This window comes from Macrotis lagotis, chromosome 6, assembly GCF_037893015.1.
Source record: "Macrotis lagotis isolate mMagLag1 chromosome 6, bilby.v1.9.chrom.fasta, whole genome shotgun sequence".
NCBI lineage: Eukaryota > Metazoa > Chordata > Mammalia > Peramelemorphia > Peramelidae > Macrotis > Macrotis lagotis.
In genome coordinates, this window is record NC_133663.1 from 147,982,535 (window position 1) to 148,001,249 (window position 18,715).

The following is an 18,715-nucleotide window of genomic DNA, read 5'->3' on the forward strand; positions in this document are numbered from 1 at the left end:
GAAATGGTATATCTCTGACCTTTTAATTTACATATCTCTAATTAATAGCAACAGTATATTTCTGCTGGTGACTACTGAAAGATTTCATTTTTTTTTGCTTCTGAAAGGTAGCTGTTCATATCCTATAATCATTTGTCAACAGGGGAATGGCACTTTTTTGAAAAATATTAATTCAGTACTTTATATGTTTGGAAAATAAATATTTTATCAGAGAAGCTTGTTTCAATTTTTTTCCATTCACATATTTTTATTCTAATTTTAACTACATTGATTTTGTTTGTGCAAAGGCTTTTCAAATTTACTTTAGTAGTTAAAGATCCACACTTATGAAGCAGGATTTAGGTATAATAAATCCTGGTCATGGAAATTAGAATGAGGCTGCTTGACGATAATTCTCCCCAAAGAACTATGTTTTTCCTTTTGAAAAAACTGAAAACTATTTCAAACTTTTGGTTTGTTCATTTCCATTTTACTTCAAATAATATAGAAATAACACTTTAATTCTGCTTTGAAAGACATCAAATATCATTCCCATATCTTTATTCATTCTTAAAATTATCTATATTTGAACTATTCAATGAAATCAATTTGAATAGATCTCAAGCATTAAAATAATCATTAGTTTCAAAAGATAGCTTGCACCTTCCTCAATACACACACAGATATATCTCCAAATTGTTAAGTATATGAGATTCTAATAGCAGCAGTCAAAAGATCCTATGTGTGGTCATTCAGTAAACTATTATGAAGGGTTTGATTTTTTGTGCCATAATTCAAAAGTGTATTTTATTAAATTGTGTAATATAAATATTTCTTTATGATTGCAATGATTTTAATTCATATACATATATATACTTATATGTGTGTGTGCCAACTCTCATATTTCTTTTGATTTTACAAAAGAAACAATTTATTAACCTAAACAAAGTTAGACCCTCCACTTTATGTGACATACATGAGGAAAATTATCCTCTGCTACCCATAAAAAGTAATTTCCTATACTCTGTGGCAGCAAATCTTATGTCATTAAAAGAAGATGGCTTGCATTAAAATTGAGAACAGAAACACATATGTAGTAATTATGATGGTCCCTCCATATTTCACTGAATTTTACACAAGCAAATCACATAGGCCTCCAGGCTTTGGAAATCATTATGATCTCTGTAATGCTATCTACTAGGTATAAATTAATCCACTATGTATAAATTAATAATCAATGTACTTAGTATGGAAAACAGTAACATGAATTTTTATTATTTCAATAGTCTATAATTTCTATCTTCATTCTATAAAAATAAAAATGGAAGCAAATAGTGATGAGTTATTACTAGTTGGGGATGTCCTGGTATAGAATTTATAAGACTGGTTTCTCTTCAAATATTCAAACAACCTGGGGTTGTTGCTCTAAGTGGATTTTTTAGCAACTTGCGAATTGGTTAATAGTCAACAGTTAAGAAAATATACTTCATATTCTTATATATCTGCGATGTATAGACTGATTGTCCTGCACAAATTCTTGTTGGATGTTGAATCTCACCTTGTATTTAAGCATTTGATCATAATAAATGTGTAGATAAATTAATAGATTATATGCAACTCTCAATATAGTATATTATAAAGCTTACTTATACTTTAGCATTCTATTTTATATTTATTTAATTACAAAAATACAATTTTCATCACATATGAGACTACATTTTATTCAATCCTGGATTTCAACTTAAACTTGTTTGCATTCTCTTTTTTATAAGAAAACAGACCAAAATCTATAATCATACATCAATAAAAAGAGTATAATGATTTGAAGAATCAGCAGTATGCTATCAAACAATGGTATCAAGCACCTGTTCCCATCATGCAAAAAAATGCAATAAAGCAATAATGCTATTGTGAATTTTTATAAATAAAAATGTGGTCCCAGGGATGCTTGCATATAATTTAGTTGCCCCCATTACTATTTGAGTTAATACCACTGTTATGACAGAAAGAACATTGGACTTTTATTAAGGAAGATAAAATTATACATCTTATGCTCATTAGTTTCATGACCATAGCAAAATCAATTACCTTCCTTTTGGTTTCTTCATCTGAAAATGAGGATAAAATTACGTATCAGTATTATCGGATTCAGAGTGTAGATATTAGGTTGCAATAAAATAATGTACTTGGAGAAGGTGTAAGTATGTCTTAAATTATTGATGAAAAATCCTTGATTCAGGGGCAAATGAGGTCTAGTTAGGATTTTTAAGTCTAAAGAATGGAGCAATTTTAAGAGAATACTAGTATTAATACAGTGCACTTTTTTCTGCAATTCCCCTTTTGAACTTTTGGGAAGTGATCTCTGCAAGTTCTCAGATGGTTCTATCTCCTTTATTCTGAACCTTCAATTTCTACATCAATTCATTAACCATATAAATATAGATGGATTAATTTAGGGGGGCTTCCAGTTCAGCTTCATGTTTTAAGTCAGATTTTATATTTATATATACATATATGTGTACATCAACTTTAATTTGCAAATGAATATGGATAAAACTATTTTATTGATAATTTCACAAGAGTATTTATAAATATCCTATGACTCAATTTAGCATATAAACTCTCATGAATGAAAATGTACATTTAAATGACATAATAATAATATAACTTAATTTTATTTATTTTGGAAATTATGAATCATTTTGAATATGTGAATGAATGAAGAATTTATTAATCCATCATTATTTGCCAAACACTCTACTAAGTATCTAGGGTACAATTAAACAACTCAAGATAATTTCTCATCTGCAGAAATGACTGAGAAGGGACATCATAACCAAAAAAGCATAACCAAAGAAAGAAAAAAAATCTACATAGCATATTTCAAGAAATTATAAAGGAAAACTGCCGTGATACCCTAGATAATCACCACTTAAAAGAAATCCTAAGATTAAAACTTGAAAAAATATAATATCCAACTTTCAAAGGTTCCAATTTAATGAGAAAATATTGGAAGCAGAAGGGAAAAAATTTACCATGTAATATCATGGAGCTAAAATAAGAAATGCACAAAATCTGGCAGCTACTGTTTTGAAGGATTGTAGATCTAGGAATGCTACATTTTGTAAAGCAAAAAAGCTGAGGTTATGAGCAAGGGAAATTTAGTAAGTAAAATTAAATATAAACCCTCCCCCCTAAAAAAAGAGGACATTTAATGAACTGAATGCCTTTCAGGCACTTTTAACAAAAAACAGCAAAACTTAAAGAAAAATCCAACATATGACATTCAGGAGAAATATAAACAATCATATAGACCAATTATAAAGGACACAAAAGGTCAAATTGCTTGTTTTTATATATAAAAATATTATCAGTTCTTTTTATAATTGTCTTTTTATTTGAGTAACCTTAAAAAGACTTGGGATCAGCTGACTACAATGCGATTGAGTCTAAAAATTAAATAGTGTAAGAAGGGATAAAAAGGAGGAATTGTCTCATACAAATGAGGCAAAAATAAAAGAGAAAAAATAGAAGTTACTAGATGGGAGGGCAGGTTGAGCTGCAATACTACTCTCATTAGAAATGGGTTAAAGAGGGAACAACATACACGTGTGCATGCAGCCACAAACTTAATTTTATACCTATATCCATTACCATATCTATTTGTTTATCCATTTTACTGGCTAAATTTCTCTTGCTCATAACCTCAGCTTTTTTGCTTTAGAAAATGCAACATTTCTAGATCTACAATCCTTCAAAATAGTAGCTGCCAGGTTTTGTGCAATCCTTATTGTAGCTCCATGATATTACATCGTAAATTTTTTTTCCCCTTCTGCTTCCAATATTTTCTGGATAGAGCGGGATATATAAGAGAGGGAGAGAGAGGGAGAGAGAGAGAGAGAGAGAGAGAGAGAGAGAGAGAGAGAGAGAGAGAGAGATCACTAGAAATTAACAAAAATAATAAGGATTTTCAGACTCTACTAAATGGGAAAAAAGGAAAAAAACAAACAGAATACCAACAGGGTAATTCATATCTAAGAAGGCAGCATTTGATTCCATCAAAAGTTAGGTACAAGCAAAGCTTGGAGAGACGGAAGATTCAGGATTTATAAGATACGTTGTCCATTGCTCAAAAGAAGACTAACAGAAATTATGTATATTATAAGACTAGAAGAGGTTACCCTCAAGGAGTTCAAGGATACTTCTTTTATTCATCACTATAAGGGCAAAGGGAATGGATTGTGCTATGAAAATCCCATTGGGAGTAAGTTTTAATCATTGCTGGCAAGATTCTTGCCATAGTGTTTCTTAAGAGACTGACCCTTCACCTGGAAAGTGGTCATGTACTAAGACAGTGTGATTCCAGAAAGGAAAAAGGAATGGTCAATTGGGTGTTAGTTGCCCAACAATTCCAGGAGAAATCTCAGGAGTAAAACTAAAATCTGTGCACAGCAAGGCCTTTGATAATATCTGCCACAAGTGCTAATGGAAAATAATATCCAAATCTGGTGGACTAGGAAAGTTCAACAGTATGGTAGTATGATGATATGCTTGCCTGGTAATGCTCTCATGTTTTCTCAGTGACAAATGAAGGGGAAATGACTATATGCTTGTTCCCATGCTTTTTAACCTGACGTTTTCACTTATGATGTCATTAGCTTTCAATAAGGATGAACGTGGCTTCTGCACTGATGATTAAGTCTTCAACTTGGAAGGGCTACAAGCTAAGACCAAAGTGGAGGGAGTGTTGGTGCATGCTATTTTTTTATTTATTTGTTTTCAGAAGATTGTTTACTCACCACATCCTCTAAAGTAGAGATGCAACAAAGTATGGATTGATTCTCTGCTATTTGTCCTAATTTGAGGCTAATAACTAACACCAAGAAAACATAATTGTTGCATCAACCGTCAGTCATATTTGGAATCATCAGTTACAGAAAAGGAAAAGTTTTGAATATGGTGAATTTAAAGGTCACACAAGTATTAGTAGAGCTGTTTCAATCTTTGGGAGGCTACAAAGGAAAATATTGGAGACGAGGTATTAGAATGACAAAACAGAACATTGGCAATACTTTTGAGTAGTTCTCATTATTAAATGCCTGTTAAACCTATGATTTTATAAATATGTAGGTATGTATACATACATATAGATATATTTATATATATATGTATATATATATATATAGAGAGAGAGAGAGAGAGAGAGACAGAGACAGAGACAGAGAGACAGAGACAGAGACAGAGAGACAGAGTTGTCAAAGAAATGATGATTCCCTGAATTTTTTGAGTCAATGTTATGTCATTGTCAAAACTATGATTAAGGAATATGAATTTGCATGAACTATGTTTGAGGAGGGGAGAAGCTAGACTTAGGGAATCCAATTAGGATGATATTGCAATAGGACAGGTAGAAATATTAGAAATTGACCTAGCCTAGTGACTGTTAGTGAAAAGAAGGTGAGAAATTTGAATGATGCTTCTGAAATCGATGTTGTATCTGAAAACAGTTCTTGCCTCTTGGACAGGGAAAATTTCATTTTTGCTTATGTCCCTTCTAATGGAATCTCATTCCAACTATTTCAACTATCTTAAAATTATATTTAAGACATTATTCATTATATTTCAATATGTAACATCTTAAGGGACTACAATTCAAAAGCCTCTTTGATTTCTTAATTCCAAATAATATTTTTAATATTGTGACATGCAATCTCCACCATGGTAATAAAAAAAATTAATAAATAATTTTGTTCACTTTTCATTTCCAATTTTATTTTTTTTAGGTTTTTGCAAGGCAAAAGGAGTTAAGTGGCTTGCCCAAGGCCACACAGCTAGGTAATTATTAAGTGCCTGAAACCAGATTTGAACCCAGGTACTCCTGACTCCAGGGCTGGTGCTTTATCCACTACACCACCTAGCCACCCCCATTTCTAATTTTAAAAAATTAACAATGGCTCTTCATTTTACACTTAATTTTGCTGGATTTGTATTTCAGATTCACATGCAGAACTAACAACATCAGGGTAGATGTGAGAATATTTGTTATCAAAATAAAAATTAAACTAAGTTCTTGGTCTTTAGTATTATGGACTTTGTCATTCTAAATTTGATAAAAGAGATATTGTGAAAGAGGATGGGAAATATTTACAAGTATATACATGTTCTGTATTAGGATACTTCGAGATATTATTTTGTATATACTTTACATTTATTGTTGATGTATTTGAGTTTCTATTCATAGTAATTGTGGGGCTTGGTTCATGACTGCCTGAGAAAAGAAATATTGTATCCCCTTATTTCATATAACACTTTACTGTTTTCAAAATACTTTTTTTCAGAAACTGGGGTAGCTGATGACCAATCACATTATTCTTTCCATCTTTCAAATGAAAACAACAAAACATAGAAAGTCTGTTGGACTTAACCTATGTTTTAGTAGTTAACCACTAAATTTATAGATGAGTACACAAGGTCTCAATTAGACGAAGTAACATTCCCCAGGCCACACATATAAAACACACAGATTAGGAAAAAAATACTGTTGCCTATTTCTGACATTATATAATCAGTTAAGATCCAAACCTTAGACTTCCAAATTCATTGAAAACATATCTCAATATTTTTGAAAACTTAGGGTTTTCATTGATCAAAATTTAAATCAGAGCATTAACAAAAGAAAGAATCTTTAAAATGTACCTATGCCTGTTTAAAAATTGGAGAGAAGATCCACATTTTTAAAAACTGTGAAAATATAAATCAATCAATAAATAAGCATTTCACGTGCCTATCAAATATATGTTACCTACTCTGCTTGCTTGGTTGTTGTCCTTTGTTCTCAAAGATAACTAAAGTGGCATCACTGTTAGTGTCAAGTTGCAGTTTGTCTAACTGACTGATGAGACCAATTCTAGGTTGAAATGCTCTATCACAGGTCATTGATAGCTATCACAAATAGTTCTTGAGAATATATAGGGTGAATTCTCTAAATTATGTAACTCACATTTACTTTACGCCACCTCAATTCTGTTTTGCTTATGATAGGAAAGCAGAAATGGAATTTGAAAAATACCTTAACAGCTTTAATTTATATTCTATCAGATTTAAGTACTTGTATGACCATATAAACATACATAAACAATACAATAAACAATAAAAATTGTAACCAAGAATTATGAAGGGGTTGATATTGAGAATGGTTCTTGACCCAACGCTGAAATTAAACTGGAGGCATAAGACTTAAAGAGGCAATCAAAAGGAAAATAAAAAGGACAAAACATGAAACAGCATCAGGAAAGCAACTAACCTGGAACATATACTTGAAATAATTTAAGAATTACTGGACAAGTTTATAACAACATAAAGTCTAAATGGGTACATGATTTTGACATAATGGATGATATAAGAAGTCAATTAGAAGAGCAGTGAATCATTTACCTGTAAGAGGAGAATTTATGAACAAATAAGAAATATTGACTATTTTAAAATGTGAAATGTATAATTCTGATTGCATTAAATGAAAAATCTTTCAGAAACAAAACAAATATAATCAAGCTTATAAATAAAGGAGGAAACTGGAAAATTATCTTTACAGCTAGTGTTTCTGATAAAGGACTGGCTTCAAAAATATAAAGAGATCTAAGCCAAATTTATAAGTATATGTCATTCCTCAATAGATAAATGGTTGAAGGCTATGAACAGGAAACATTCAGATGAGATAATTAAAGTTATCTCTATTCATATGCAAAATACTGTAAATCATAAGTGATTGGAGAAATTAGAAGAATCTAGCACTATCAGATTGACTACTATGACATAAAAGGGAAATAATGAATGTTGGAAGTGATGAGAAAAACCTGGGACACTTTGGTAGAATTGTGGACTGATACAACCATTCAGTAGAGGAATTTGAAATTATACCCAAAGGGCAGTGAAACCTTGCATACCCTTTGATACAGTAATATCACTACTAGGTCTATATAGGAAAGAAATCATAAAAAAGGAGGAAAGATGCATATATACAAAACTATTCATAGCAACTCTTTGTCCTGGAAAAGAATTAGAAATGTAAAGGATGTCCAACATTTGTGGAATGGCTAAATAAGTTGTGGCATATGAATACAGTGTAATATTACTCTTCTATAAGAAAAGATGAATAGGCAAATTTCAGTAAATAACCTGGAAAGACTTATATGAAGTGAATGAAGTGAGAAGAACCAGGAGAATATTATTTATATCAACAACAACATTGTGTGCTTAACATCTTAGCTCTTCTCAGCAATATAGTCATCAAAGTGAAATCTAAAAGACTCATGATCAAAATGCCATCCACATTTAGAGAAAGAACAAGAGACTGAATGCAGATCAAATAATATTTTCATTTAAATTTTTTTCTTTCTTCTGATTTTTGTTCTTATCCTTCTTTCACATGATAACAAATATAGAAATATGTATTATATGACAGCACATAAAAATAAAGAAGAAATACTGGACTAGTATAAATTCAAAAGTTATTGTTCTTGATTTTTGCTTTTGCCTGTGTTTTCCTAAACAATGAGACTAATATGATCATGCATGTATAACCTATATCAAGTTTCCTTCCTTCTCAATGAGAGGATGGGGTAGGGCAGAGAGAATTGAAAGATAATTCTTAAGTGAATGTTGAAAAATGCTTTTATACATAATTAGTACAAAAGAAACCAAAATATTAAATAAAACAAAGAAAAGCACTAGACTATCTGGAAACCAGGATGGAAGAAAGAGACTACATATCATATTATAAAAAATTATTATGGCAAATTGCCACAATATCCTAGAGTGAATAAGAAATTGAAAGAATCTACCAATTATCACCTGAAAAAAGATCTCAATATGAAAACTCCCAAGGAAAATACAGTCAAATTCAAGAGCTTTCAGGATATAAAGAAAATACTGGAAGAAGTCAGAAAATAACAATTTGAATTCTGAGGAATTATAATTAATATCATAGATTTAGCATATAGCAAATTAAAGAACTAGAAATCTTGTAATATGACATTCTTTAATGTTAAAGAACTGATATTACAAATAAGAATGATTTACCCTCTAAAACTGGGTATACTCTTTCAAATGGGGGGGAAATGTGTATTTAATGAAATAAAAAAAATCAAGCACTCCTGATTGAAGAAAAAAGCAATAAAAACTAGAGTTGAATAAAAAAATTTAACTCAAATTCAAGACTCAAGAACATCACAAAGGTAAAAATGAAAGAAAAATTATAAAGGATTTAATAAAACTAAACTATTTTCCTGACTATATGTAAAGAAAATATATATATATATATATATATATATATATATATATATATATATATATATATATAATATATCATATATAAAACCCATCATTATTAGGGCAATTAGAAAAACTAGAATGATAGTGCAGGAGTGAGTTAAATACTTTTGAATGATAAACAAAATACTAGATAGCTAAGTATGAGGGATGTCCTTAGAGAATGGCAATGAGTGATGAAGAATAAGGGAAATTATATAACATTAAAGAAGTGTGCAAGAAAAATATTTTCTACTGGAAATGTACAATGGAGATGTTGGGGAGGTGGAATGGCAATGGTTGAACATGACATATCTAAATTGGTGAATAACACAAATATAACTAATTGATAGAAATTGGCATCATCCAAATACAGTTGAAGAGAAGAGATAAGGAAAAAGGATAATAAAAGCAAATGTAGATAAAGAAAGAGAGAATCATAAATTGTAAAAAGAAAATAGACAATTAGGAATTATAACTTATAATATAAATGGGATGATATCAACTACAAAATAAAAATAGTTAGAAAAATGGATTTAAAAATTTGAATACAAAGGGGAGCTAGGTGATACAGTGGATTAAGCACTAGCCTTGGAATCAGGAGGACCCAAATTTAAATACAACCTCAGCTTAATAATCACCTAGCTGTGTGACCTTAACAAGTCACTGTAACCCCAAAGCTTTGCAAAAAAAATAAGAATCCAACAATATATTATTTAGAATAAATGTACTTAAACTGAGAATTAAACAGAGAATAAAAGGTCTAAAGCAAAACACTATGCTTAAAGTGAAGTAAAAAAGGGAAAGGTAGCAATCATAATCTCAGTCAAAGAAAAATCAGTAGACCTAATTGAGATAACAATTTGGGAAACTATATATTGCTTAAAGTCACTATAGACAATGAAGTAATAAAAGAGTAAACATAAATGACTTAAATAGTATAAAATACAAATTCATATAGAAAAAGATTAATGAGCTGCAGGAGCAAGTAGAGAGTAAAACTATATTAGTGCAGTAAATCAACATTCTCCTCTCACAAACAGAAAATTCCAACCAAAAATAGAGATAAGATAAAAAATGAATAGAATCATTCAAAATTTAGATATGATGATTGTCTGGAGAAAACTGAATAGGAAGAGAAAAGAGCATATTTTTCTCCTGTTTATATGATTTCTTCACTACATTTGACCACATGTTAAAGCAGAAAAAATTCACAACCTAATGCAGCAAAAAAAGAAGTTTTGAGTGTTTCCATTTTATGATCAAAATGCAAATAAAAAGTATATCCAAGAAAGGATCATGGAAGCAAAATGTAAAATTAACTGGAATTTAAATAATTTAAAATTAAGCATGATTGAGTCAAGTATGAAAATATAAAAACAATAATTTTAACAAAAATAACAGGAATTTTTAAACTCATGGGATGTAGAAAAACAGTACTAAAGTATAAAATTTATATCTCTAAATACATAATCAATAAAAGAGAAAAAAGATCAATAAATTGGGAACAAAGGTAAAAAATATAAGAAAGAACTCATTTTAAACCCAATGAAAACCAAAATAGAAATTCTGATAACAAAATAGATATTAATAAAACTGAAAGTCAAAATAATAAAATATAAAAGCTGAAATTGGTTTATCAAAACTTAGACAAATAATTATTTCTTCACTAAAAATTCTAGCTAAAGGAGTAAGAACAAGAAAAGGCAACTAAAAATTAAATTAGAAAATGATATTATAGTATACCATAGAAACCCTGAAAAATAAACTAAAATAGTAATTTGAAATAATTAGCAAACTTAATTCAGTTGTATAATTCAAAATAAACTCACTTGAATCATCAGTATTTCTATGTACTACCAACCTATCCAGAAGAGACAAAAATGAAAATTCCAATTAACAGAACTGGAAATAACACAACATACTTTGTTAATCTATCAAAACAAAACCAGGGACAATATTTTTCACACAAATAAAGACAGCTCTAAACAAATTGGAATAATATTTGTTCCATATTAGTAGGCTGAATAAAAGTCAATTCTATCTAAATTAATTTACTTATTAAATACCATATCTACCAAATTTCCAATAATTAAAATAGTTAGAAAAAATAATAAAATTCATCTGAAAAAGGGAAGCTTTAAAATATAAAAACAAAACAATAAAAATGAGAAGGCATGCAAATTAGCAATACTAGAATTCAAACTATATTATATAATATTAAAAAATTACTCTGGTATTGACTAAAACACAGAATGGTATATTGGGGAAAATATTAGGTACACAATGCAAAATAATAAATAACCATGGTAATCTACAAAGGCAAAAATTCAAGTTTTAGGTGTAAAGACCCTACTTTAAAGCAGCTTTCCAGAAAAATGTCATAAGACTAGCCCCTAACATTGTATATCAAGATAAGGTCAAAATGGATAAATGATTCAGATAAAAAAGAGTGATATATAAATAAATATGTGGAGTGTAGAAAATGCACCTCATTTCCATGAATAAGGGAAGAGATTTTGAACATATAGGAATTAGAGTGGATCAAAAGAATTAAAATAAATAATTTGGTAGCATGATAAAAATATTCTAAGTTGTTATGACTAGATAAATGCTAATTATATATCTCTGAGATATCACTTCATACCTATTAAATTGACTAAATGAAAGAAAAAAGCAGTAAATTATGTCAGGAATTTATAAAAATTAGAATGCTAATTCAGAATTGTGGAGTTTTGAATTAGTCCAATCATTATGTAGAACAATTTGTAACTATGCCAAAGGGGCTATAAAACTAAGCATACCCATTGTCCAGCACACCATTAGTAGAACTGAGTCCCAAACATAAAAAAGAGAAAAGGATCTATTTGTACTTGTTAAAATATTTATATTTCATAGTATTCTCTTAATTACAGGTCAAGAAAATTCCCTCTCCTAATCTGTTCTGAAATAACTGGACAAAGTTATTTAGGTTATGTATGTGCTACCATGCAAAATATTTCCATTTCACCCAAAGATATGAAAGAAGAAATAGATCAAAAGAAAAAAAAAAACTTCAAAAAGAATAAAATGGGAAAAAATATCCTTCAATCTACATTGAGAATCCATCAGTTCGTTGTCTGAATGTGAATATCAGTTGCCTTTGTGAGTCCTTTGTGCTTGTCTTAGTTCATTGAAGAGCTAAATCATTCATAGTTGATCAGTTCTTAATGTTACTGTAGTGTGCACAATGTCTTCTGGGTTTGGCTTATTTCATTTTGCATCAATTCATACAAGTCTTTCCACATTTTCTGAAATCTACCTGATCATCATATGGCATTTCATGATACTATTCTGTTACATTCATATGCCACAGGTTGTTCAGTCATTTCTCAAATGAGGGGCACTCTCTCAATTTCCAGCATATTGACATCATGAAAAGGGTTTCCATAAATGTTTTTGCACAAATAAATAATTTTCCCATCTTTGCAATCTCTTTGGTATATAGAAATGGTATTAAATCAAAGTGTATTTGCAATTTGGTTACTCTGTGACCATATTTCCAAATTACTTTTCAGAATGGTAGCATCAGTTCACAACTCCACCAACAGCACATTAGTATCCTGATTTTCCCACAACCTCTCCAACATTCATCATTTTCCTTTTTTGTCATATTAGTTAATCTGATACATTTGAGCTAGTTTCTCAGAGATGCTTTAATTTACATTTCTCTAATCAAAAGTTATTTGAAACTGGAATATTTTATCTTTATAAAGATAGCTATAACTATTTTATTCTTTTGTAAACTGTTATTTAACCATTTATCAGTTGAAGAATGAACTTTATTTTTATGAATTTTATTCAATACTCTGTATTTTGGAGAGGTGAGCCCTTTATCAGAGTCACCTGGTATAGTGATTATTTCACACCTTTCTGGTTTCCTTTTAAACTTGGCTTTGTTTATGGGAAAAAAAAAACTTTTTTTATTTTAATATAATCAAAATGATCCATTTTATATTTCATAATGCCCTCTTGTTTGTCATGAAACTGTAACTCACTTTTGTTTCCTTTAAGGTGATTTGTCACTTAATGCACATTATGGTTAATATTACTATTATTTCATTTTCTATTGTATCTTTTGGCAATGTGTAGTTTCCTTCCTTATCTCTTTCAATTAGTTGTATTTTTGCTTTTGCTTTATCTGGGATCAGGATTATAACTACTCCCTTTTTCTTTTTTTTTAAACTTCTGTGGAAGCACAATAGACTTTTTCCCAGTTACTTATCATTACATGTGTTTGTGTGTGTGTGTGTGTGTGTGTGTGTGTGTGTGTGTACTTTAGGGGTGTTTCTTTTAAATAAAATATTGCAGAACTAATGTTTTGATACTTTCTGTCATTTGCTTCTGCTTTTTGGATGAAATTATATCATTTATATTCATAATTATGATTACTAATTGTGTATTTCTCTCCATTTTTTTTTCTTCCTATTTTTTTTCTCTCTCCATCTCTTCTCTCTTCAGCAGTGTTTTATTTCTGTCTACTACCTCCCTGAGTCTGCCTTCTTTTCTGTTAACATCCACTTCTATGCCCTCTTACCCTCTTTATTAATCTTCTCATCTTCTATTTTACTATAAGGTAAGTTAGATTTCTATATTGAGCTTATTGTATATATTATTTCCTCTTTGAGTCACTGATGAGAGTGAGATTCAAATGCTGCCCATTGCTCACCCACCCAGCTTTACCTCTATTTGTGTTAAAATTTTCATTGTAGATCTTTTCTGGTGGCAAAAACAAATCAAAATTGATGGGTTATACGTAAATTAGAGAATGACTAAAAATGTTGTTTATGATTTTGATTTCATAGAATTGTTTTGTAAGAAATGATGAGCAGAATATTTCAGAAAAACCTGGAAAGACTTATGTGATCTTATGCAAAATGAGCAGTGAGACACTGTACACAATAAAAACAACATTGCAAGAATGATGAATTGTCTAAACTGTAACAACTCTGATTAAAGCAATGATCCAAGAAAATTCCAAAGTATCCATGAAGACAATGCTATCCCCCTCCAGAGAGGAAACTAATTAACTTTTAAGGTAGATTGGAGTTTAGTTTTTAAACTTTATTACTCTTTTTATCTTTTTTCTTTTGCCACTTCGCTAATATGGAGCTATATTTTGCATGATTTCAAATGTATAATTCATATCAAGTTGCTGGTCTACTGAAGTAGAAGAACAGAAGAAAGGAAGCAAGTTTAAAATTCAATATTTAAAAATGAGTTTGTTGATATAGAAAAGTTAATAAAGTTTTGAAAATATGAAGTAAGATGCTATCCATTATCAAAGAAATTGATGACAAATGTAGTTAAGAATGGTGCAGATTTACAAATATGTAACTGAGTGTGTATATGTGGTATATGTTTGATTATAAATTCCTTTGTATATCATTGTATCTGTGTGCATACATACATATTTACAAATACATATGTACACATATATGAATGCAAATATATACTTATATATGCACATATATGGATGCATGTATATGCATACATAGACAAATGTAAGGATATCTCTGTACTTAATTGTAGCCTTCTTTGGATAGGGGGTGCAGGAAGGTGAGAGAAGAGAAAATGACTAGTGCACACCAGAGAACAAAAGAAAATTAGCAAGGACACAATAGAAAAACTGGATAGCTTTAAACACAATGATTAATATTTATTACATAATTTTTTTTCAAATTGAAGTTTTGGTACTATATTGAATTTATGTTCTGTGTTCATTACAATATTTTTCATACATTGTTTTGTAATAGAAAATAGAAAAAATAATAGTGAAATTATTTTATAATTAGGAAATATTGGACAATAAAATAAAATAAATTACCTAAAATGATGTCCTAAGTACAAGAAATCAAATATTGTAAATACTATTCCACTTTGAAGATGATCATTTTGATAGGAATACAAACTATGTGAAAGGTAATAACATTGTAATTTAATGGGAACAAACAGAAAATCTTTAAATATCTAACAGAAGGTTTAATATTTGTTTAAAAGGTGCCAAGCAAGGTTAGTAGTTTGTTGTGTAGGATTGTCACATGGTCTAAAATCCTTCAAAATAAAACTCAGGTGTCATGTCCTTTTTAAGTGTTTTCTTGAAACTCTTCCCTACTATGTAGAGTAGTTAGAACTGTATGTCTTGAAATTCTTTTGTATAAGCTTGGGGCAGGTTTTTAATTTCTTCATCAGTGTAAGTATATTGGACATAATCTTCAGGAGTACAAGAATTAGTTGCTTCTGTCTTTGTAGTTCTGTCATTTAGCATAGGGAATTAAACGCAGAATGAAGTTCATAAACTTGCTTAATTTATATTTCATTTTACTGTTAAGAAAACTGAGATTGAGAAAAATGAAGTGACTTGTTCATATTCACACAACTGTCAAGTGTCTGAATTCAAATTCAAACTCAGGTCTTCCTGATTCCAGGTGTAATAGTCCATCCCCTACATATTTCATAGAATTGGATTTATTGCAAGTCAATGAAATCCTTGTGCCTGCTATTACATATTTCTTTGCCACAAAGAGTAAATTCCACATATTTCTACTGAATTTGTTTTCCCATTTAAGTGGAAGATGCTTATGAAAATACACCAAACATTCTGTTATACAATGGATCACTCAAACATGAAGATGTTAGCAATATTTAGTACTTCTATTAAGATGCTTTGTTGATTTGTATACTTTTTCTATTTACGTGTCTTTTTAAATAATCGTCACTATTATCACTCTAATTTTAGGCAAAGGGTTTTCTTTTAAATGTCAGATAAACTTACATTATTATGTTTTCTCCCACTGATCAAAACAGTAAAGTCTATATTTTCTATACCCTCACTCTGTTTGCATAATATCATTTGCAATCTCTGAGGAGTTTGGTCCAGAACTTGAACTTGTCTTATTTTAAGAGAAAAAATAGTTAATGTCACATATAAATGGAAATGCCTTTATTCAATAAAACAGTTAATTATATGTAACATATCTTGAGCAAATATCACTATAAAAGGAAATAGTGGACTTTGAGCAGATGTATTACTTACATTTAATCTGTATTATGAGGGGAACAGAAGGATCCATGCATAGCATCAGTAATTGAATTTTATCATCTTCATCATCACCATCATCATCATACTTTCAAATCTAAGCACTATAATCCTTATTATACTGTATTATCTTTATAGTAGTCCAACAAAGGAAATTGTCAATTATCATTTATTTAAAGATGAAAAAGAAAATCATTTACTAGAGGGGCTATATATGTTGCCCAAAGGTACCCCTCCAATAAATACTAAAGGTAGAATTCAAGCCACAACTTCTTAAAGTCAAATGTTCTCGCATTCTTTCTCAAATTCTACATATTTGGGGTCAACAAGATGACACACTGGGGGACCTGTATTCAAATGTGGCCTCAGACACTTAATAATTGCCTACCTGTATGACCTTGGGCAAGCCACTCTTAACCCCATTGCCTTAAATAAATAAAATTTTTAAACATAAAATAAAATTCTACTTACTCTGGAAATCAGTCAATAAATTTATTAAGATCTACTTTGTGTCAATTATTATGTTAAATGCTGGAAATACATAAAAAAGGAGTCTTGTTCTCAAAGACCTACTTCTAAGGGTCTCCAAAATCCTAAAATTCTATGAAAACCTCCCAATATTTCCATTGATCATTTCCTTGTAACTTATTCTACTGATCTCTTTAAAAACTTCAGAAATTTATATTTCTAATTATATCTATTTCCCAATCTCTCTGCATGCTAATGTCACCCCCCAAATTAAAATAAATTTATTATTATTTTATGCATATGTATACTCTGATTATATGCTTCTTAAAATCAACATCTTTTGCTTTAGGTTTTTTTTTTTCAAGGCAATGGATTTAAGTGGCTTGCCCAAGGCCACAGTTAGGGAATTATTAAATGTCTGGGGCTGAATTTGAACTCAGGTACTCCTGACTCGAGGGCTGGTGCTCTATCCACTGAAGGACCTAGCCGCCCCTAAAAGTAAAATCTTTTAAAAAACAATTAAACTTTTGAATCTCTAGTCCTTAACAAAATGTCTGGTACAGAGCAGGTACTAAATAAATGATTCTTGATTGACTGATTTATTGTAGTGAAATTCAGGGTGAGAAGTTAAGACAGAACAATAAGGGTTAAAAGAACTTTCAAAATAAATGCCTCTTGAACAGAGAGCAGTCTATGATATCAAGCACACAGTCATCTTTTTTTCAGAAATACCTCCAGTGAAGTTATTTTCATAAACCACTTGTGAATGTGGCCCAGAGGCTATCAGCTTTAATAGTTATGTAATTCTTCCATCCACTTAACCTAAATTTCTCTGACTTAAATTTAGCACTGAATTTTTTTGTCCCATCCACAAAGAAGTTAGAAAATTGTTGACTATAGTAATCATTTATGAACTTACTACAGTTTTTCTTTTGTGTGAACACTAAGATCAGACGCCTTCATTTTACCTTTCAATAAGCTTTTATAATTTTCTTGGCAGATATTCTGGTGTTGGCTGCAAATTCTTCAGACCAAAAGACACAATAGCTAATTTTCAGAGGCAAAGGGGTCAATTGCTGCTGCCACACCACTTTCCTTACCTCTTATGATAACTACAACTGAATAGAGAGAAAAATGAATCATGATATCTGGCAGGCATAATATCTTCCCCACAATCCTTTTACAGAAGTGCATAACTAGCATGTGATCTTGCTCTTTATTTGCAAAAGTCAACATGCACTTATGACATGTTGATGAACTTCACAAAAGTCAATCTGTCATTATGTATTTATTACTGCACACCTGGCATATCAGATAGAAAGAAGTAAAGATGTCAGCAAAAAGTTTTACAAAATTTGCCAATCCAGATCTGACTTAGTGCTTCACAAAATTGCTTTCTAGTGTGGAAAGACTTAGAAACTCAGGGGAAAAAAGAACTCATTGTACATCCTCTTTATCACAGCAAGAGACTGTTTGGAGGAGAAGAGACAAGAAATGCAAAGGAAATCCAGGGAAATCCTATACTGGGATAAAAATGATTTGTCAAGTTATATACAGAATTGATTTCCAGAGGACAGAAGAGTTTTTTTTTAAAGAAGTTAAGATGGAAACTTGCCATTTTAAGATATTATTGACTCTGATGGGAGGGGGAAAATGCCTACTGAGATAAGAATCATAGAATCAGAGTCCTGATGTTGGAATAAATCCAAAAGATTATCATCTTGGGACAAAAGCATGAAGTCTCTGCTCAAAGATTTCTAGTGATGGAAAAGCTCACTATGTTTATGAAGAGTTCAGTCAATTTATGGATATTTCTAATTATTTCTATTTTAATCTTATCTAGCCAAAAATATTACTTTCTGCAGTTTTGTCTTTGGATTCTAA